We start from the raw sequence: 23,179 nt of genomic DNA, 5'->3' as shown, positions 1-23,179 counted from the left end.
CTATCCATCTTATTCCCTGTCCAATTATCCATTCCAGAGGAGTAATTATATTCAACTCACTTACCAAATGATTCAGTAACTGGAGAAAGTATTCAGCACAAAAGTAACACACATGTGCAGCAGGATATACATTGGGAAGGATTGGACAGTTCTTTTTATAAACACACTTTCAGACTCCCTGACTGTTGTTTACTTGTACATGGGAAGACTGTTGAATTTTGCGTTATGCATTTATGGTGCTATCTTAGCTGAGCATCAATGATATCTTCATCAATTGAAACAACTGCAGAGCACAGAAGGGGGGCAATTTGGCCCACCTTGTCCATGCCGACACAAGGTCACCTAGGTGCCTTTGTAATCCCATCTTCCTGCACATAACCCATAGCTCTGCAGCTTACAGCATTTAAGGTTCAGATTCAGGTACATTTTAGAAGAGTTCAGAGTCTCTGCCTCCACCACCAACTTGGGTAGTGAATTTCAGACCACCCTCTGCAAAAAACAGTTTTTCCTCATGTCCCCTCTAATCCATGACTCCTTTTTTTTTTAACTCAGTGCCAAGGGTATCAGGTTTCCTCCTGTCTACCTCTTCCCTTTATTATTTTGCTCATCTCAATCATGTCACCCCTCAGCCTTCTCTGTTCCAAGGAAAACAACCCCAACCTCTCCAATCTCTCCTCGAAGCTACAATTCTCCAGTCCTGGCAACATTGTAGTGAATCTTCTCTGCACTCTGTCCAAGGCAATTACATCCTTCTTGTAATATGATGAACAAACTGCACACAATACTCCAGTTGTTGCCTCACTATGTCTTTTATCGTTTAATCATTATATCCATACTTCTGTATTCTATACTTCTGCCAAAGAAGGACAGTATTCCAAATGGCTTCATTACAACCTTATTGAGCTGTACTGCTACACATTTACTATTTTATCTCCCGAAATGCATTATCTCACATTTATCAGAGTTAAACTCTATCTGCCACTTGCTTGCCCAGTCTACCCACCATCTATATCAGTTCGGAGCTTATAGTATCCTCTACACTATCCACTACACAGCCAATTTTTGTGTCATCTGCAAATTTCTCAATTGTGCACTCTTTACGTTCAAGTCCAAATTGTTAAGGTATAAAACAGTCCCACGACAGAGCCATGTGGAACACCACCAGCTTTCCATTTGTAAGGGCAACCATTGACTATGACCTTTTGTTTCCAGTTACTAAGCCAGTTCAACACATTACTCTGTATCCTAAGGGCTTTCACTTTTTTGACTAGCCTGTCATGTGAGACTACGCTCATTGATCCTCCTTGCCACTTAACTCAAAAATTCCAAATTAGCAAGATATGACTTTCTCTTAACATAGGCATAATGACTATCTCGATTAATCCATGCCTTTTTTAAGTCTCAGGTTATGCAATCTCTTTGGATTAATTCTAGCAATTTGCCCACCACTGAAGTAAGATTAACTCGAGTATAATTACTTGGTATTTCCTTTGTACACATTTTTAAACAACAGAACCATATTTACATTTCTCCAGCCCCTTGACACCTCACCTGTGTCTAGTGAAGACTGAAAAATAATCCTTAGAACATCTGCTATTTCTTCCCTGACCTCCTTCAACATCCTAGGGAACAATTCATCTGGCCCTGGTAATTAAACCTCATTCAAGGATTCCAATTCCTCATTATGACGGTTTTGTCCACTATTTCACACTGCTTCTTTTGGATTACTATATCCACATCATCCCTTTCCTTTGTGAAAACAGTGACTAAAAATCCATTTAAAATTCTTTACCTATCCTCTGCACCTTCACAAAGTTGCCTTCTTCTGATAGGTCCCACATCTTTCTTGACTATCATTTTGCTGTTTGTATCCTGGTAAAACATCTTTGGGTTTTCCTTTATCTTGCTTGCTGACTTTTTTATGCCCTCGCTTTGATTTTATTACTTTCCTCACTTGATCCCTGTAATTTCTTTATTCCTCTAGGCTATCTGCAGTGTTGAGTTTTATCTGCAGGGTTAAGCTTTTTTTTCTGTTTACTTTTCCCCTGTATTTTTCTAGAAACCATGGCGGGGTCTAGATTTGGCAGTACCATTCTTATTTTTGGAGGGGATGTTACATACCATCTCACGATCCAATAGAATCTGTGCCCCAGTGCTGCATAGGGTCAGTACTAATGTTTATTTTACTTATCATTTTGACAAACATAACTCAGAACATTGTGAATCTTGGATTTCTTTCGCATTTCTGTATTCCATGCACATGATCTAAATGTAAATGCCCAAAAATATAAAGCCCTCTTTTTTTATATGTAGACATAACTGAGAAAAAACACAGTTCAACTAAATTGCAGAATCTTCAACTTTAACAATCTATATTAGTAGTTCTATATTAAAAATGTGATCAAGATCCTTGATAACAATATACATCCTCAAGGAGTAACTAATGTTCATTGACTCATGTAACAGCAGTGATAACTTATACAGCATTAATGTAATGTCGATTATATCTGTTTAAAGTCCATCAATTCAGAAGTCATCTCAAACTTTCAGTAGTAAACTTATTGAGAATTTATCCGTTCTTCTTGTTTATCCTGTACTTTTGCTTCAAATAATCCTCAATATTTCAATGAGCCTTATAGTTGTTTCACCTCCACATTAACCAGAACAATGGAGCTTCCACAGCTGTAGCAGTTGCACACTTTATATTATGGTTCAAGTTGAATATCTCTATAACAAATGACTTAACCAAGACCAAATCAAAGTTTATCTATTCATATAGATATTTTAATTTCCCAAAGTCAAATTCCTTCTCACAATATTTTAATTTTGTTGCAAATTAGCCTATTCTTAAATGCTCAACCGTCTAGATCACATGAACCAGCAGATAACAAAATGTGAAAATGAAACAAGATTAAGTTACACTCTGCATAGGATGGATTTTCAGTAAAAAGGCAACCAAAATATACTTTGTAAAAGATTGCCATTAAATAAGAAGTCAGGTAGATAGGATAGTATGCTTTCCTTTATTGGTCAGAGTATTGAGTACAAGAGTTGGGAGATCATGTTGCAGCTGTACAGGACATTGGTTAGGCCACTGTTGGAATGCTGCATGCAATTCTGGTCTCCTTCCTATCAGAAAGATGTTGTGAAACTTGAAAGGGTTCAGAAAAGATTTACAAGGATGTTGCCAGGGTTGGAGGATCTGAGCTATAGGGAGAGGCTGAACAGGCTGGGGCTGTTTTCCCTGGAGCATCAGAGGCTGAGGGGTGACCTGATAGAGGTTTATAAAATTATGAGGGGCATGGATAGGATAAATAGACAAAGTCTCTTCCCTGGGGTGGAGGAGTCCAGAAGTAGAGGAAATCGGTTTAGGGTGAGAGGGGAATGATATAAAAGACACCTAAGGGGCAGCTTTTTCACACAAAGCATGGTGTGAGTATGGAATGAGCTGCCAGAGGAAGTGGTGGAGGCTGGTACAATTGCAGCATTTAAGAGGCATTTGGATGGGTATATGAATAGGAAGGGGTTGGAGGAATATGGACCCAGTGCTAGCAAGTGGGACTAGATTGGGTTGGGATATCTGGTCGGCATGGACGGTTGGACAGAAGGGTCTGTTTCCATGCTGTACATCTCTATGACTCTATGACTCTAATAAGCAGTCTTTACACACCATTGTATTATGCATGTGATTGTAAATAAATTGGCATCTCCAACTTTAGTGTTAGGTGAAGGGGTAAATGTAGGGGAATGGATTGCTCATCGGAGGGTCGGTGTGGACTTGTTGGGCCAAAGGGCCTGTTTCCACACTGTAAGTAATCTAATAACCTGGTGTTGTGTGATTTTTAACTTTGTACACCTCAGTCCAACACCAGCATCTCCAAATCAGTGGAATAAGACATGTTGTACTGAAGTGCTGTGATTACTGCATCATTTATTACCAAGATGTGCTTGACCTTTGTTTATGGGATACGGAGTTGGAACCAATAATTCAGCAATTAATTGAACAGAGTGAAAAGATAGGAAGTTGAGAAAATAAAATTATAATACAGGAATCAGATGAGGCACAACAGTAGGTTTGGGAATTAAATGAACAGACGAATACCACATAAAGCAATCTAATAGAAATCAGTTGTTCTATTTCATTAGTTCTCTAGAGGCGAAATAGTCTTGAGTTTAATTTTTTCCAGATGGTACATTTTGATCATATTAGTAACAATTTTATAACATCTCACCCAAACTATTGGTTAATATTTTTTACTGACTGACAAATGCCACATATATGGAAAGTGAATTAGAAATAAACTGGATAGTATCTAGTGTTGATTCTATTCATGGAAAACTTACAGTAGCATTTATAAGTACCATTTGGGGAAAGAGATTTGAAGATATGCTTTGAAGCAGCTCCATACAATGAATCTTTCTAGTCAGGAAAGAGATTGAATTAGAAAGAAAATAGTAGTATCATCATATGCTTGAACTAGTGATGTGGATAAGTCCTGAGTTTAACTTTGCTGTTTTGCAGGAACCTTTATCAGGCTTCAAGGAAATTTTATGACAGTACAATTTAAATTATCAAATATGGATTCTGTTTCTGTCATATGGCATTCAGCTCCTGACCTATTTGCAATCTTAGTCCAAAAACAGGGGCAGCTCTGTAGCGCGGTGGTTAGCACAGCTGCGTCTCGGCACCAACTCCAACCTTGGGTGACTGTCTCTGTGGAGTTTGCACATTCTCCCTGGTTCTTCATGGGTTACCTCTGGATTCTCCAGCTTCCCCCCACAGTCCAAAGATGTGCAGGTTAAGTGGATTGGCCATGCTGAATTGCCCATAGTGTCCAAGGATGTGCAGGTGAGCTGAATTAGCCATGAGAAATACAGGGATAGGGTAGGGCAGTGAGTCTGGGTGCAATTCTCTTCAGACAGTTGGTGTGGACTTGTTGGTCTGAATGGCCTGCTTCCACACTGGAGGAATTCTATGAAAAGTGCTAAATCCCAGAAGTGAAGTGAGAGGGATTGTCCATGTCATGAAGGCAGCATTTGATCAAACATGGCATCGAGGAGCCCTAGTAAAAACCTGGGTCCAAAGGAAATCATGGGTGAAACTCTCTGTTGGTTAGAGTCGTAACCAGCACAATTGAAGATGGTTTTGGTCATTGTTAGTCAATCATCTCAGCCAAAGTACCTTAATGTAGAAGTTCTCTGAAATAATGTCCTTGGTCCATCTATCTTCATTAATGTAAATAGGTAAATATAAATATCTAAAAGGGACTGTGCAGGTTTGGCCAGCCACAACAGTAGCACCTTCTCTTTAGCTTCCCCTTGTTTTCAGGAAATTACTGTACTATCAATTGTTTATTAAGCTCGCCAAAAAAAATTACAGTATAAGAATTATTTTAACTACAAGCTAACAATTAATTGCTGCCAGCAGAGCCTGCTATCTCTAATCATTTTTCAGGGATATTTTATCAGCACCATTTTTTCCTTACTTCCAATGCATTTCTCTTTGTCTCTCTCTGAATTCAATCTTTGATCTTCTCTCTCTTCTAAAAGTGGAATTAAAAATGAATTAAATAAAACTCCCCTTTCAATAATTTAGATTCTTCTCAGTCTTTCTTATCTTTGTTTCCCAATCCCACATCTTGGTTAAGAAGGATTGATTAGTAAAGTAGACAAACTGTTAAATGTCCTGTTCAGTTCACTGTTTTGTTATCAATTTGTACTTACAGCAGCTCTGTAGGCAAAATGTTATTAAGATAAATGGTGCAGGTTTGAAGTCAAACTATTAGCAGATGGAATTAACGAGTTGGCTTCAGCAAACTCAGACCCAGTAAAACTAAGATCAGAACTGAAACTATACTTTCTTTGCTGAATTTCATAATGAAAGAGTGGACACAGTCAACATTTTGATACTGCCTTACATTCTGGAAATACAATTAATATTAAAATTTTTGGAACGGTGGAATGGTTCATTTGAAAATGCTTAAATGTATAGTTTGACCAAGAAGAGTTGTCAATTCTAATCGTGATGCAGCATGCAATGGAAGAAGCAATTTAATTCCATTACTTACTCTGTACTGAGAAATCAAAGCTCTTTGTATACTTACTCCAAAATTAATGGATTTGGCTCAGTGAGTAGCACTGCTGCCTCACAGCGCTAGGGACCCTGATTCAATTCCAGCCTCAGGCGACTATCTGTGTGGACCTTCCACATTCTCCATGTCTGCATGAGTTTCCAGGGTGTCATAGTATCCAGGGATGCGCAGGCTAGATGGGTTAGCTAAGGAAAATGCAGGGTTACACAGATAGGGTAGGGGGTGGATCTGGATGGGATGCTCTTTGGAGGGTCAGTGTGGACTCAATGGGCCAAATGGCCTGCTTACACACTGTCAGGATTCTATGAAAGAAGCCTTTTTAGTTCTGGTTTCTATTATTGAACTTTCCTAGTAGATTGTGTAGCTGGTGAAGGACACAGATGACACAATGATGGAATCATCTGATGATGTTACAGCAGGAGAGTAAAGGAACTATATCTTCTCATGTTGCATTCCTGTGTATGGTTAATATCCAAGAAGTTCAAAAAAGTGTTTTACAACCTATATACATGGTATTTTCATAGAAATAGAAAAGAAAGCTGAAACTTTCAATCAAAAGACGCATTGATCAAGGTGACTTCTTCCAGAACAATAACTAATCAATCCCTATATAGACTGACTCAATTTCACTTGTTTGATATCTTGCTGTTTTACTGCTACAGTACATTAATTTATCTTTCAGTAAATCTGAACAAGAAGTGTAGTTTGTACACATTGTTCTGGTAGCTTATTTTTAGTCTTGGAGATGGTGGGAGAACTTGGCAGACATGAAAAATAAGCTTGAGACCATAAATGGTTCACAGAAAAGGGCTGCAGGTTCAATTCATAAGGGATTACATCTGCTTTGGGAAACTGCAAGCAAAAAGGATGGGAAGAAAAACTAGATTATCAAGCTTTACTGAGCATAATCGAAGCTTTAAGAAGCAAAATGTTACATTTGCAGTGTAATGGAGGAATATAGAATACTGTAGCAAATTACACCTCCAGTTTACTACTCCTGCAAATAAGTTCACGTTTAAGCAGGAGAAAATGTATTATTGAAACTTCCAGAGATTGTTTGATCAAAACGTTATTACCTGATATACAGAATGGAAGCAGACCCCTTGGACCAACTCGTCCATGCCAAATAGGTTTGCCAAACTAAACTAGTCCCGTTTGTCTGTGTTTGGACCATATTCCTCTAAACCTTTCCTATTCATGAACCTATCCAAATGTCTTTTCAATGTTGAAACTGTACCTGCATCGACTGCTTCCTCTGAAATTCATTCCACATACGTACCACCCTCTGTGTGAAAAAGCCACCCCTCAGGTCCCTTTTAAATCTTTTCCATCTTAGCTTAAGCCTACATCTTCTACTTTTGAACTCCATCACCTAGGCAAAAGACCTTAGCTATTCACCTTATCTATGCCCCTCATGATTTCATAAACCTCTACAATATCACCCCTCAACCTCCTACACTCCAGGGAAAAATGTCCCAGCCTATCCAGTCTCTCCTTACACCTCAAATCTCCAGTCCTGGTAACATCCTTGCAAACCTTTTCTGCATCCTTTCCAATTTAATGACATCCTTCCTAGAACAGGGCAACCAGAACAGTATGGAGTACTCCAAGAGATGCCTCACCAATGTCCTGTACAGCCACAACATGACATCCAAACTCCAACACTCAGTGCTCTGAGCAATGAAGGAAAGCATGCCAAATGCCTTCTTCACCACCTTGTCTACCTGTGACTCCACTTACCTGAACTTCTATGTCTCTCTGTTCCACAACACTCCCTAGGGCCCTACCATTGACATGTGTCAATACTAAACTGGTTTGTCTTACCAACGTGCCAAATGCTTTTGTTTTTCAAATATTGTTTCAGATTTTTTATCGAGTGTATAATGTCTTATCCTTTTATGAGTTGCAGCAGCACATTTTAATTTGATTGAGAACTTGAGAAATGTTCTCTGATTTAATCCATCCCTTCACCTCTGTCAATGTTGACTAATTGTGACCAATTTCTGACATTTCTTTCATCTCCCAAAATAAACATTACAATAGAGAAAGACCTTATAAAGTTAAACAAAAATATGATTTGTGCACTTGGCTATATTAGCTACAAAGTATCTCAGAAATCAAGTATTGCAAATAATTTGGACCACCTGGAGAAAGTTGACCATAACTAAAAGAGACAGCTTAATAAGAGTGTTCAATGAATGGCTCCGTAAACATTTCTAAATACTCCTTATAAAATGTCTCCCAGTTCGTCAACAAGTTAAAATTACATCTCTAAAATAAAAAAAAGTTTATTTTTGAGGTATGTGGATTATTTCCATGACCTTACAGATGTTCAATTACAAAACATTAATGGAAATAAACCTTAAAACTGTATTCCAGCCAGCAACATTACAAACAATGGAAATGCTTGCATACAATTGTTATAAAGCACAATTCTCTTATTTTAAAAGTGGCATCAATAGGAGCTTCCAGACTATCTTACACTGTCATTATGCAAACACATTATGCAAAACGCTAGACACTGACTCTTCAATTAGAGCCATGCAATGTAAAATAAAACATGCCAATTAGGGCAAACGTATTTTGGTACTTGATAGTATGACCCTGTACAAACCTATCATATTCTGCTGTGTCCTTGATGTTTTACTTGTTGTAACATTCTTCATCTCATCAAACCTCTGGCTGGCCATGAGAGTGCTGGATGAGATTTTCTAATTTACAATACATTTGGTAATATAGTAAATAGCAAACCAGATAGTAGCAGACTTCAAAACACATAGACTGTGACAAGTTTCAACACATGGCAGAGGAAATTTATTGGGGATATGTGTTAAGTCATTATAATCCAAATGTTTCTATCCTGAGAAGTGTGCAAGTAGAGGGACCAAGACTGCATATTCAAAGGTCCTGGAATGTGGGAAGATGTTGATAAAGAAAGAGTGAGGGAAACTTGGTTTTGTAAATAGAAGAATTGAATATGTCATGCTAGACAATCATAAATCTCTAACTTGGTCTCAGATGGAGTGCTATGTATAATTCTGAGTAAACCACTATTGGAAGGTTGTCATGGGAAACTATTAAGGTTTCTTTTCATACAGCAGGTTATCATCTTGAGCACCTTACTTGATATAGTAGTGAAACCTGATACAAAGAATATTGTACTTGGATTTGAGTAAAATGTTGAGATGTGAAACTAAATGGAATATTTCTTTAAAGAAGCAAGCACAAGTACAATCATCGAAATGGCCACTTTCTGTGGTGAAGATCCTTTTAACTTCTAGTACCACATTTTGCTGAGCAAAATAAGTTAAAGTTGCCGTGTAGTAGTGCAGAATCTAGGAAGCAATGAGAGTAATCAGAGGTAAAGATAAAGTCACCATAGTCCCACTTTATCTTTAGAAAGAGAGGGACGACTGATGCTGAGTTTAACCTTCCAGCCAATTGACATAGGAAGGGAACTCCCACTTATTGCAGACTGACTGACATTTATCTGCCATCTTGTTTAATCCTTGACCCTACCTCAAGTACTTGTGTCCATTCTTGGCTTAAGACAATAGCACTCAGAATTACTACCTTAAATTAGAAGCAACCTCTGATGGTATCTACATTACTTACTCACTTATTGAACATCTGCCTTGAGACACCTAATGTCTTCACAACCATGCACCTCACTTTAGCCAAAGAGATTGAATGCATTATTGATCTCAACACTGAACCACAACTGCATCCCAACCATGCATTCTTTTAAAAACCTACTCATTTTAGCAGTGAAAACCATTTTTGACATTACAATTGCAAATTTCTCCAGGGCTTATTGAAATACAATAAGAATAATCCACTACTGACCATTTCAAACTTGTATTATGTGTATTTTAAATTATAATTAAATAATACTAACACATCTCCCTACAAGGGAGTGGAGCAAATTACTAAACTGTAATATGTGGTAAGTGCAAAAGCAAAATGTCCCTCTCTGAAGTTGAAAGTGTAAAGTTGCTTGAATAGAGAAGAAAATAATGTTTAGTTGTTAGAACTTTGAGTCACTTATTCCAGTAAAACTTTTAAAACATGAAAACTTGCTATAACATTCCTTCAGCTCATAGTTGGAGGGTTAAATATCTTTTAAAAGCTATTGATTTCTAATGCAATCCTAAGAGATTTCTAAATCTCCCTTGATGATTTTAGTTTATGGTCAAATCCACAGCCCTACTTGAACAATTCTCCAGAACACTGATTTCAGGAAAAATAAGGGGAACACATTTCAACTGAAAAACATTTTTTCAGTGTACTGGTCTCGATCAAATCCCTGGCTTCCCACAGCACTCTCTGACTGATGTGTTTAATGATATTATCACTGTTATTTTGATGCTTTATTCAACCTCTGACATTGCTTCTATGTTGTAGATGCTAAAATGTCAAAAGAGAATATGATAAAACATTATTCAAACTGGAGATGGATTAAATAAATCAAGGAACTGCAAATGTGGGAGACCTGTAATAAAACAGCAACTGTTGGTGAAACTCAGCAGGTCTGGCAGCATCTGTGGGGAGAAAACCCCAAGATTAACCTTCAGCGTCCACTAACTCTTCATCAGAGATGGGTCCACCTGTGCAACCCAGGACTAACACATCTCAAAACACAATGTAAAAAAAATGTACAGTTAAGATGGAATAATTTTCTGTGATCACCTCTATTTGCCAACCAAAATATATTAATGTAACTCAGCTTTTGAGTTTATCAGGTATGTTGGTAACATTATGAGGCACATTGTTCACTGAGTGCCTGTTCTTTACAACATCACCTAACTGAAGTGGACAGTTTGCCAGATGTTTTGATAAGAGTTGCTGACATTTGTTGTACTGATAAAATTTGGCAGCAACCAACGACAATTTCAAATGCATAAAGCAGTTATTTTAAGCATTAAGATAAGAACAGCACCATAAAAGCATCAAAATGTCAGTTATTCCTTCTTATTACATCAAATGCATGGCACAAATAGACAATTCAATTCAGATTTAAGTAGTTTCCACTGTCAAACATCTCAAGTTCCTTCCAATGTTCCATGTTTTAATAATGGAGGCATCACATACGTCTTCACTGGTTAGAAAGGGGATGGGTAATAGAGGTTAAATAGCAGTGAAGTAGTTTCTAAATATTCCTATCTTTGTAAAACTCAGTGGAAATTTTGTTGGAGCCTTGAAATCCACAGTCCAAATGCTGACTGGCAATAAGAAGGAGCCCCAGCAGTGCATGTAAATCTGAGTATGCAACATCAGTAGGATCTTGATGTGATTCTGAAGCACTGTAGAACTGTAGAGAGCAATGAGGCTTTGCCCATTGGTACTTGTCAATAAACGATTCAATTATTGGTCCTTGAAGGGCATACAGCAAATTGCTCCAAATCTGACAGGGATCTCAGTCGAATGAAAATCAGAAGGATGTTTTCATGTCTGGGCAACTAACTTCACCAAATTACCACACGAGCACTGAAGTTCCGATATTATATCATAATTATATATCATGCTATTATACCATGTAATTGTTGATTTTAAAGACGATGAATCCAAAATTATTTTTAAAACCTTGGTAGTATTTGTTATATACATTGACTTTCTAAATTAAAACAAACTACATTAAACCACCTACATTAAGATTTAAACATTTGTCATTAAGGGATAGAATATATAAAGAATTGTGTGCAATGTCAACAGTGAGTAAGCATTTGTTCTAGAGAACATAAAGTAAATCCTGCTGTTTCCCAAAAGGCAAGATAACAATACTTGTAGAAAGAGCCCACATGACTTAATTTACAAGTGGGACAACACACGAGACTGCAACATACATTGTCCAAAACACATTAAGGAAAAATTAAATTCAGGCATCAACATGTTCTGAATTATCAAACAACTATAAAAATTATATGTGTTTGTCATTCAGTTTGAATGCCCAAGGGAGTTTAGCATCAATGCAATTTCTCTGCCCACACTGATTAATAGTTCTGTAGCACAACAAACCTCAGGAGGACAGGTACACCAGAGAGAGAGAGAGAGAAAGAGAGAGAGAGTCACCCTTTGAAGTTGATTCAGGATGGGGAAGGATTTCTGCCTGTCCCATGAATACACTCTGACATGGACCCAAATGCTGAAGTCTGGTACATTTCCATTGGTTCAATTACAGCTCAACTTGTCACCTACTTCAGGAAATAGCAGGGGGGTTTGACAATAATGCCAGTAAATCAAATGCCCACCTGAAAACTGTAAAAAAAAGAAAGGCTCATGCTTTTAATGGACTGATGTCATGCCACAATTATTTGACTGTACAGGCTATGTTTTCTTAAGTGAAAAAAAACTCAACAAAATTCAGGACTGATATGTTTGTATTTCCAGTAATGTTATCTATGCTTGTGCTGCTTTAAACATAGTGCTTTTACACTTTCATAAATGTGAAGATAAATGATAAATGAGACTTACAAGAATTGAACAGATAGTTAGACAGATCATAAATACACCAAAACAAAATCCAAAAAAAAATTACTTTTGCATTATAGCTTTCGTGACCACATTTTGTACCATTGCACAATACAGGCCAAGAACAACAATGGTAGTCAAGTCACTATTGTCACAAAGAAAGAAAAGAGAACACATAACACAGTAACGTGTTAAATAACACTGATGATCTGTGTTTATGGGATATTTATTGAAGGTTAAGTATCAGCCAGTAAGGTGGTGAGAAATTTCCTGCTCTTCAAATAGTGACATGGGATTATTTACATCACCTGAGAAGGACAATGAGGCCTCAATTTAATACATCATTTTACAGATCTCAAAACTGTTATGATCATCTTTCTGAAATAGTATATCCCCTGCATCTGGACTACACAAAGTGACAGCTATAGTGTGCCTCTCATCAGTGCACTGCAGTAACTCATCAAAGCTCCTTCTACAACACCTTCCAAACCCGTCACATCTACCACTAGAAGGGCAATGGTAGCAAAATGCATGGAAACATTACCATCTGCAAGGTCCCCTCCAAACAACATATCATCCTGACTTGGAAATATATCTCTGTTCCTTCACTGTTGCTGGTTCAAAATCCTGGAACACACTTCTGAACTGCACTATGAGTGGAATCAATCCAGTTCAAGAAAGCAGCTTACTGTCACCATTCAAGGGTAAGTAGGGATAGGTAATATCCACATCCCACTGTGAAAGAAAATTAAAAATAGCACGATACCTGTGGGTGGTTGAACAGTTGAATTAATTCATATTACCTTCTTCAGCAAATTAATTTCTTTTACAGAGAGTTGCCAAGTGGCCAGCATCTATAACCAGAAAGAAACAATGATTGTTTTTGCAAGTTATCTTGTTAATTTAGTAGAAACAAATATGAAAGCAAATATGTCCATTGATTCCCATCTATGCATTGGTACCTTCAGGATGCATTCACAAGCAATACAAGTAACAAGTAACTTTTAAAAATGTAGAGGATTTTACTGGCTCCGAAATGTAATCAAAAATAGAGCCAGTAAAAGAAGGTTTCACCACTTTGGGAAACAGTTGGGTTGTGACCAATGCCTAGAAACCACCATTGAATTAGTCTGAATCAATTCAAATTAAACCACTCAACCTCAAGCAATCTACTTTATCATGAATTTCAAGTAATTCACTATATTCCATTACTAGATATTTTAATCTGTACAAATTTCCAAGCCTTGTAAAACCAAGCAAACTATGTTTGCTTTCTGACTCTATCTGCACTGCATATCTATACTGCTTTAGTATTTTGGCATTGACATTAAAACATTTACAGCATATAGCTACAAAATTTATCATTCATTTAGTGCTAATATTATTATTTCCACATAGCTCAAGGAGATTTACAATAGATTAAAAAGAAGGTGCCAGTGTTAGAAATTCAAAATGCCCTATTATTAACATTTATTTAAAGTAAGTAAAGGAATACATTTGTGCCACACATTTTGTTTTATTGAAAACTATTTGGAGTTTTTTTTCAGGAATAGCAAAGCTAGTAGAGTGATTGTTCTTTAGTAATGATAGCTGTGGGTAGCCCAGAAAAAAACAATGGTCAGATGAGACCTAAGTAATGGAAGGTCAACTACGCAGACATTTACACAAGCATGCATTCCACAAAAGCACATTGGCCTTTTCATTGCATCTAGTTTATTAAGATGTTTGCTGAAATATATAAGTTAATGAGTGAAAGTAGAATAGATGTTATTTTAGTGAACAACTCAATTGGTCAATGATCTGAGTGATCACCAGTGAACCAAATGTCCATCGTTAACAATTACTCCAAAGCAAAATACTGCAAATGCTGGAAATCTGAAACAAACACAGACAATGCTGGAGAAACTCAGCAGGTCCGGCAGCACCTGTAGAGAGACAGAAGCAGAGTTAACATTTTGAGTCTGGTATAAATAAAGGTTCATATTGGCAGTTCCTTGATTCAAATTGGGAGTCTTCCTAATCAAAAGTCTATTTCAAATTTGAATAGCCACTGAGAATCAGCTCTACAATAAACTAAATGGAAGCATGCTGAAAGTCAAACATTGAGGATAAAAGAAGCAGTTGCATTTAGAAACAGTGCAGAGTCAACAGATCAATCCATAGATCAATTTTCTGGCCAATAAGTAGAAAAGGAAAATTAACTTTTCGGTTCAGTTCAAACATTTTTTTTAAAAAAAGATTAAGCAAACTATTGTGGACGCAGTTAAGCAAACTATGAAAAGAATAATAGCAGTAAGTTAAGAATGTTTATACAGGTTTAATTGAATAGGAGCAAAAGTGCTGGAAGATCAGCTGTATGTGAGAGTCAACTTTAAAATTTAATGTTTAGCATTAACATCCGATAGGCAAAAACCACAGGAATCAAAAGATCAATTAGTCAGTAAATGCCATAACAAGAGCAGAAAATGTGACTATTCAGAGGCTCAGCTATACCAGCAGATAATGGCGTTAGGCATTGCCTCAATATCTAACAAAAACATGTCTTGGAAAAAAGAAAGGTCAGAGCATTGATTCACTGCAAGCAGATGGCAGAAAATAGGAAACCATTGTAGTCAGGCACAATACCTGCAAGCACTAGTACAACAAGTGGCACTGACAAGCAAGCTACGCAGCAAATACAATCTATCACACCGATGGTGAACCCGTCCTTCATTCTGAGACCTGTGCAAGGCATACAGCAAAAAAGGACATTGGACCCACTATGCAAGAAATCTGGTTCCAAAGATACAGCCAAAGATTACAAGAGGAAATGACCAACAGAAGATATGCTCAGCAGAATGGCAACAACAGCAAAGAATATGCCAGAGACTCACATAAAATAGTACATGAAGATTGCTGCAAGACATATGTGTCAAGAGCCAGAGTGGAACAATTTTCAAACAGGGGACAAATATGCTTTCCACATGGGGAATTTAACAAGTTGTGTGGACAAAGAAGCTTTTGCCACAATCGACCTAACAAAAATCTGACAAGTGCACCATCCAAACCAAGAAAGACATGGGAGCTATTATTAATGATCTACCAATCTGAATTCTGAAGGTCATGTACCAGGATCTTTGGATTTCAATGGTAAAATGAATAACATATAAATTAATAGCACATAATGGATGGCCAATCTCTTGCTTAAGTACATGAACAACATAATGCAGACAGGACAGTTGAACATGGAACCATAAATATCTTTCCTGGTAAACAAAAGCAGACTAGCAGCAGCAAACTATCAAAGGACTACAGCAGTGCTCCCTCTAAGACGTATGGTCACCGATTCCATTCCCAGAATTGTCTTCTAGATTCGGAAGCACTTGGACCTCAGAGATCCACACAGCAACAAAGCTAATTAGAGAACACATTGGATTATGGTTCTTAACAATTTGACTATTTATGAGATCAACAAGGTACACGTGATGGCAGAAGAGATCAAGAATACTCATATTGAGTCCATCTAAGATATGCAACAATTGTACCTGAACTGGTTCAACACAATAGATAGTTTCAAAGGCGATGCCACATTGCATGTACATAAAGCATGGATGACCTTAATCTTCACTGTGATTGGGAAAATCAAATTGGCCGAGAAAGCTATGAGGAAGAATTCATAGAGTGTTTTCAGGACAGTTTCCTAGAATAAAATATTGAATCCAACCAGAGATCAGGCTATTTTATGTCTGGTTTATCAGATGATTTCACATTACAAAGTTCCTTGAGGAAACAGTGACTATACTTGACAGAAGTTAACTTTTCGTTTGAGAGCGAGAAACATGAAATAATGTTAAACTTAAATAAGGATAGTTACAAAGGAATAAGAGCTAGAGTGGCCTAGGAAAGGAATTTAGCAGAAAAACAATGTCAGATGTTTAAGAAGATAGTTCATGGCTCAGAGCAGAGATATATCCCAATGAGGAAGGAGGATTCCAGGAAAGGGATCAACAAATCATGCTTAACCAAAGAATTTAACAATAATATCAAATTGAAACAAAAATATACAATGAAGAAAGATTAGTAGCAGGACAGAGGGTTAGGAAAGTTTTAATAACCAGCAAAAGATAACAAAAAACAAGAGTTAAGTTAAACTCTAAATTCAAAGCTTGTGAGAAGATTTATAGCTTGGGTGCTTGTTGTTGTGGTTCTGTTCGCCGAGCTGGAAATTTGTGTTGCAGACGTTTCGTCCCCTGTCTAGGTGACATCCTCAGTGCTTAGAAGCCTCCTGTGAAGCACTTCTGTGTTATTTCCTCTGGCATCAAGAACATTTCTGAACTGACAGCCAGACTACTACAACCACTAGGACTCATAACAGCACACAAACCAACAGCCACTCTCAGACAATAACTCACCAGGACAAAGGACCCGATATCCAGCATGAGCAAAACCAACGTAGTGTACAAAATCCCATGCAAGGACTGCACAAAACACTACATAGGACAAACAGGAAGACAGCTAACAATCCGTATCCATGAATACCAACTAGCCACGAAACGACGCGACCAGCTATCCTTAGTAGCCACACACACAGATGACATGCAATATGAGTTCGACTGGGACAACACTACTATTATAGGACAAGCCAAACAGAGAACAGCCAGGGAATTCCTAGAGTCATGGCACTCATCCACAGATTCTATCAACAAACACATCGACCTGGACCCAATATACCGGCCACTGCAGCGGACAGCTGGAACTGACAACTGGAAGCGGCAGATACAAATCACTATAAATGCCGGAGGAAACATCACAGAAGCGCTTCACAGGAAGCTCCCAAGCACTGAGGATGTCACCTAGACAGGGGATGAAACGTCTGCAACACAAATTAAACTCTAAATGGAAAGTAGCAAATATTATAAAATAGGTAGAAAGTCCTTCTTCAAATATATAAAGAGGAAGAGAGAAGCCAAAGTGAACATAGGCTTCTTAGAGAATGAGGCTAGTGAATTAATAATGGGGAATGAGGAAATGGCAAAGGAATTAAGCAATGCTTTGCATCAGTCTTTTTTTTTTAGATTCCCTACAGTGTGGAAACAGGCTTATCAGCCCAACCTGTCCACACCGAGCCCCCGAAAGTAACCCACCCAGACCCATTTCCCTCTGACTAATGCACCTAACACTATGGGCAATTTAGCATGGCCAATTCACCTGACCTACACATCTTTGGACTGTGGGAGGAAACTGGAGCATCTGGAGGAAACCCACGCAGACGCGGGGAGAATGTGCAAACTCCACACAGTCAGTCACTCGAGGCTGGAATCGAACCTGGGACTCTGGTGCTGTGAGACAGCAGTGCTAACCATTGAGTCACTTCATAACAACATCGCAAAAACATAAAATTGTCAAGAGGCAAAAAGGAATTAGGGAAAAAAAACTCAATAACTATCACTAGAGCAAAATTACTAGGGAGACTAATGGGACTAAGACTGTTAAGTCTCCTGGAACTGATGGGCTGCATCCTCAGACATTAGAGGAGTTAGCTATGGAGATGATGGATGCAATAGTAGTCATCTTCTAAGAATCCTTAGATTCTGGAGAAGTTCCAGTGTACCAACCTTATTCAAAAAGGAGGACAACAAATAGCAGGTTAGGTTATTATGCCAGTTAGGTTAACATTTGTAATTGGAAAAATATTACAGTTCATTATAAAGGATTTAATAACAGAGAATTTACAAAATCATTTTGTAATCAAGCAGAGTCACTATGGCTGCATGATAAGGAAATTAAAACTGACAAATTTATTGAAATTCTTTCAGGAAGTAACACACTAGTCAGATTAAAGGGAAGAGAAAATGGCTAACTCATAGACAAAGAATTGGGATGAGGGGAAAACTTTCAGGATGGCAACCTGTAACTAATGGAATACCATAGGGACCAGTGCTGGGGCCACAGTTATTTACAATATATATTCATGACTCAGATGACAGAAGTGAAAGTATCATCCCCAGTTTATAGATGACTCAAAAATAAATCAGATGCTAAGTAGTGAGGATGACACCACAGATTAAATGAGTGGGCAAAAATTTGGCAGGTAGAATATAATGTGGGAAATTGTAAGGTTATTATTTGGCAAGAAGAGTAGGGAACCGGAATATTTAGTTAAATGGAGAATGACTGCAGAATGTTGCAGTACATGGAGATTTGGGTATCCTCACGCATTTATCACAAAAATCTAGCATCAAAATTCAGCAGGTTAAGTAAAGGCAAATAGAATGTTGAACTTTATTTTAAAGAGACTGGAGTCCAAAAAAAGTCTTGGTTGAGTCGTTTGTGCTTGCACTCTATGGAGTTTAGAAGAATGAAAGGAGATTATTTGAAGTAGATAGGATTCTTAGGGGGCTTGACAAGGTTGATACAGAAAGCTTGTTTCACCTTGTGGGAGAGTCTTGGACCAGAGAACATGATTTGAGAGTAAGGGGCCATCATTTATGATGGAGTTGAGGAAGAAGTTATTTTCTCAGAAGGTAGTAAATCTGTGCTATTCTTTATTGCAGAGGGCTTTAGAGGCTGGGTTGTTAAATATATTCATGCCTGAGATAGTCAGATTTATAATCAGGAAGGGAATCAAGGGTTATGGGGAAAAGGCAAGAAAATGGAGTTGAGTGTTATTAGATCAGCCGTGATCTCATTGATTGGTACCACTGCATGTTTTGATCTTTTACACTTCATTCAAGATGCAGTTCTGCCAATCGACCCTCCCAGGAAGTATAGCATTCACATAGAAGAAAAGACTAAGTATAAGCTGGATAAATGGATTGCAATTATGCTTTCTGTTTTGTGGATCACCACACAGACTGCTATAGTTCAATCACCTGTGTACTAAGGGAACACCATGCATAGATCTAGGGTGCATAGATCCAGTAGAGCTAAATCTCTCTCTAATGAGATAATCAGACAAGAGGAAAACAAATTGTGTATTTCACAATTTATAAAACCTTGTTCAAAACACTAGACTTATGAATTATGGAAATTGGAAAACAGAATTGTTTGGACATTATGAGTTGAAGAGGGATTTATGATGTGATTCCTTGGAAAACGAATCAAAGAGAACTGTGGGTTATTTGCTGGCTACTGGAAAGGCAGATACTGTTTTAACTGGCACCTTATGAACTGGCACTCTTAATAAACCGACAAAAAAAGTATCCAAAAAATCAGAAATTTATTGTATTATCGCAATCTCCAACTATCAGTTAAGGGTGTGAGTGAGAAGACTTTCTGCTGGTAAGTTTTACTCAGGGCCAAATTACATTGTTATTTAAGTGACTTATGCTGTAACTAAAGTGTAACAGTGATATGTATACCCCCAGCATTATGGTTCTATTATTTAGTGTATGTGTTTACTTTCAATTATTTGGACCTCTTGATCAACCACAATACTTGGTTAACTGGCATACTCCTGGCCCCATAGGTGCCGGTTAATAAATGTTTGTTGTAATTTTGGAAAGAAAGACAACCCAAATCTTTTAAAAAGTGATTAGATTGATTTTATGGTCTTAATGCCTCAACCAATACACTTGAAAAGAAAGTTTAGGATCTATGCTGTTATCACCTAGCAACAGATTCTAGAGTTTTGATTTTTGTTTTTCCACAGACTTGAGAGCAGTTGTCACTGCTGGTAGAAAGGAAACCATTTCACTCTCACTCACTGTCTATCTCTCTCTCTCCCACACACACACACACACACACACACACACAGACACACACACACACACACACTCACAGAGTCAAAATTTATATTTAAAAGAATGAGTTGAAGTGATATCCCTGGAGTGTGTGCAGACTGCAGACTGCTCTCAAGACTGATGGTACCAGGAATCCTTGGCTGACAGCAGTTCCCTTTGACTGGACTGAAATCTACTCCCTATATACTCTCCAACATGGCCATTTGGTTGAATAAACATGAAGTGTGTTTGTCAGGCAGGCGGCTGCACACGTTGTAGGTGTTAGCTTGACAGTTCAGAGTGCTTTATAGCAAGATGCTCCCTGCCCAGACAGATCCTTACCACAAGCAGCCCATGTGTGCCTGGCCCATATGTTGTACTCATTGCATGGTGACCAACATGAAGGTTCTTTGCAGCCAGTGGCGAGCTGAAGTCACCAGGTACCTGGTCTGACTTCCATGATGAGAATTCTCAAGTTTCATTTGTTCATGATGGATGATGCAAAACTCTGCATATTAATGAGGCAAGATGTGCTGTTAATAAGGTCATTAACAAGCAATAATAGGTAACTCACTGCTACCTAACAAGAATTTGTCTTCATAGAACCCCTACAGTACAGAAACAGGCCATTCGGCCCATTGAGTCTGCACTGCATCAATCTCACCTCAATGCCCAGAACTTGGTTAAACGACAAAGCAAATTGCTCCTAATGTCAAGATAAGCTTCACCATACCTTTCACTTAGTGCTGCGCATTCCCCGCTTTAGCCCACATCATTCAGGCCTCTCTACGATTCCACTTGGTGTCTTTGTGTTTTTTGAAATCTGGCTATAGCCTCTTTTGATTTTGACAACAGCAATAACAAAAACAAATTGACCATTTTTCTGATGAATCAGAGATTTGCACTTTTGGCACAACTCATACAGTAAGGGATTAATTTTCAGTGCATTGCTTCCATTCTAGACATAACAAGTTGCAGATGACTCAAACCATACATATATTGTGAGCTGTGAGGAAGACAGTAATTGATTGTGATAGGAGTCCGAGAGCAGAGAGACCTTAAGCATGTGCGTACAAACCAATAAACATGACATGGCAGCCTGAGAAACTGATTAATAAGGCATATGGGACCCTGAGCATTTTAATAGAAGCAATGAATACAAAAGAAAGGAAATTATAGGGAATATTTTTTAAAAATCTGGCTCAGCCTCAGCTGGAGAATTTTATGTAGTTCTGGGCAGTACACTTGGAAGGATGTAATGGATAAAAAAACACTATACACCATCAAAAGAAAAGCAATGCTAAATAGAAAGTATGAAAGTCATGCATTTTATCATTGAAGCTTGGTACTTTTGTAACTGTTCACATAGGGAGGAATGCTCTGATCCTGCTGCTCTTGTGAAAGGGGACCTGATAGATCCTTCTGATACTGAGTCAGCACTAATCCAGCAAACCTAACAACATTTGACTTAACTGTGGTAGGAAGGAAACTAGAATCTTAGCTGGAAGAGAAGGTACTAAAAACATTTAGAGATTTAGAAAATGTTGAATTTATAAAAAGAAGGTTTTTCTTGAGCAATTCAACTGAATTATTTGAAGACATGCAAGATAAATGTATACAAAGACAGTGTAGTGAATAAGGTAACATGGAATTTCAGAAGATCTTCAGTAATGGATCACAACAGAGACCCATGCAATATTCAAGGATAGCAGACCATATGAATCAAACATGGACGGGGGTCTTGAGTCCATTTGACCATTGATAAAATTATGTGTAATTTGTTTGTGTTTCAAATTACAAATTTCCATCTATCAATTATAGCCTGTAAAAGACATTTGGACAGGTACATGGATATGAAAGGTTAACAAGGATATAGGCAAAAAGCTGGCAAATGGGACTAGTTCAGTTTCAAAAACCTGATCGGCATCAAGTTGGGCTGAAGGGTCTGTTTCCGTGCTGTATGACTCTATCACCATTAACCTTTGATTCACCAACACAACAAGAATCTATACACCTCTGTCTTAAAAATATTCAATGACCCAGTCTACACTGCCTTGTGATGCAGAGACTTGTGAATTCCCACAACTCTCATGGAGAAAACATTTTTCCTCATCTTTAACCTAAAAGGGCAATACCTAATTTTAAACTAATGATCCTTAGTTCTGCACTCATCCCCAAGAGAAAATATTATTCCCATGTCCAACTTGTCAAGTGTATTCAGAATCTTATACACTTCAAACAAGTCACATCTCATTCTTCCAGCCTCCAGTGAAAACAAGCCCAGTGTGTTCAATCTTTTCTCATGAGACAACCTGTTCACTCCATGTATCAATCGAGTAAAAATCCTCTGAACCACCTCCAAAGCATTTACACACTTTCTTAAATAAGGAGACCAAAACTGTGCACGGAATTCAAGATGTGTTCTCACCAATGCCCAGTATAATTGAAGCATAGGATCCAGCATATTTTGAAAAGTTTGAATTTACAGGTTCCTCTGAATTGATTGTTTCAGTTTAATATGTGGGAGTCTATGCCAAATACAAAATACATAAATGGGTTCACAAAATGAGAAGACAATACTAAATTAAAATGAAGCTTGTGAAATGTGTGCTGTATTTTTTAGTGACAAAAAAAGAGCCTCACTTATCTTAATTTGTTTTAAAAGTTAAGATTGACACTGATTAACACTCTCCAATCAGCAAAGCAAAAATATAATTATATGCTTGCTTACTTCCGAGACTATGATATTATAAAAGAGGCTCCAGGTTAACATTGCTCTTACAAGCACCAGTGAGGAATATTAATTTCATCAGCCTGAACTAAATTCCAACAAAGTTCCAAGGTGTTCCAGCCCACTGCATTGCCCATTACCTAATGACACTCTTTCAATGGCCGAAATGTGAATTTGAGAAAGCTAAC

General features: G+C 37.7%; 1 long non-coding RNA gene across 1 annotated transcript in view; it reads right to left on the bottom strand.

Moving 5' to 3' along the window:
- LOC140464222 (uncharacterized) overlaps nt 1-13,409 on the bottom strand; it is a 61,371-nt gene extending 47,962 nt beyond the window's left edge. The window contains exon 1 of the long non-coding RNA XR_011954884.1: nt 13,364-13,409. This is a non-coding gene — a long non-coding RNA (uncharacterized lncRNA). The remainder of the gene's footprint in view (nt 1-13,363) is intronic.
- Between the last annotated feature and the right edge of the window lie 9,770 nt (nt 13,410-23,179).

Source organism: Chiloscyllium punctatum, chromosome 39 (genome assembly GCF_047496795.1).
Source record: "Chiloscyllium punctatum isolate Juve2018m chromosome 39, sChiPun1.3, whole genome shotgun sequence".
NCBI lineage: Eukaryota > Metazoa > Chordata > Chondrichthyes > Orectolobiformes > Hemiscylliidae > Chiloscyllium > Chiloscyllium punctatum.
Note: the sequence above shows the minus strand (reverse complement) of the source record. Positions and strands in the feature narration are given on the sequence as shown.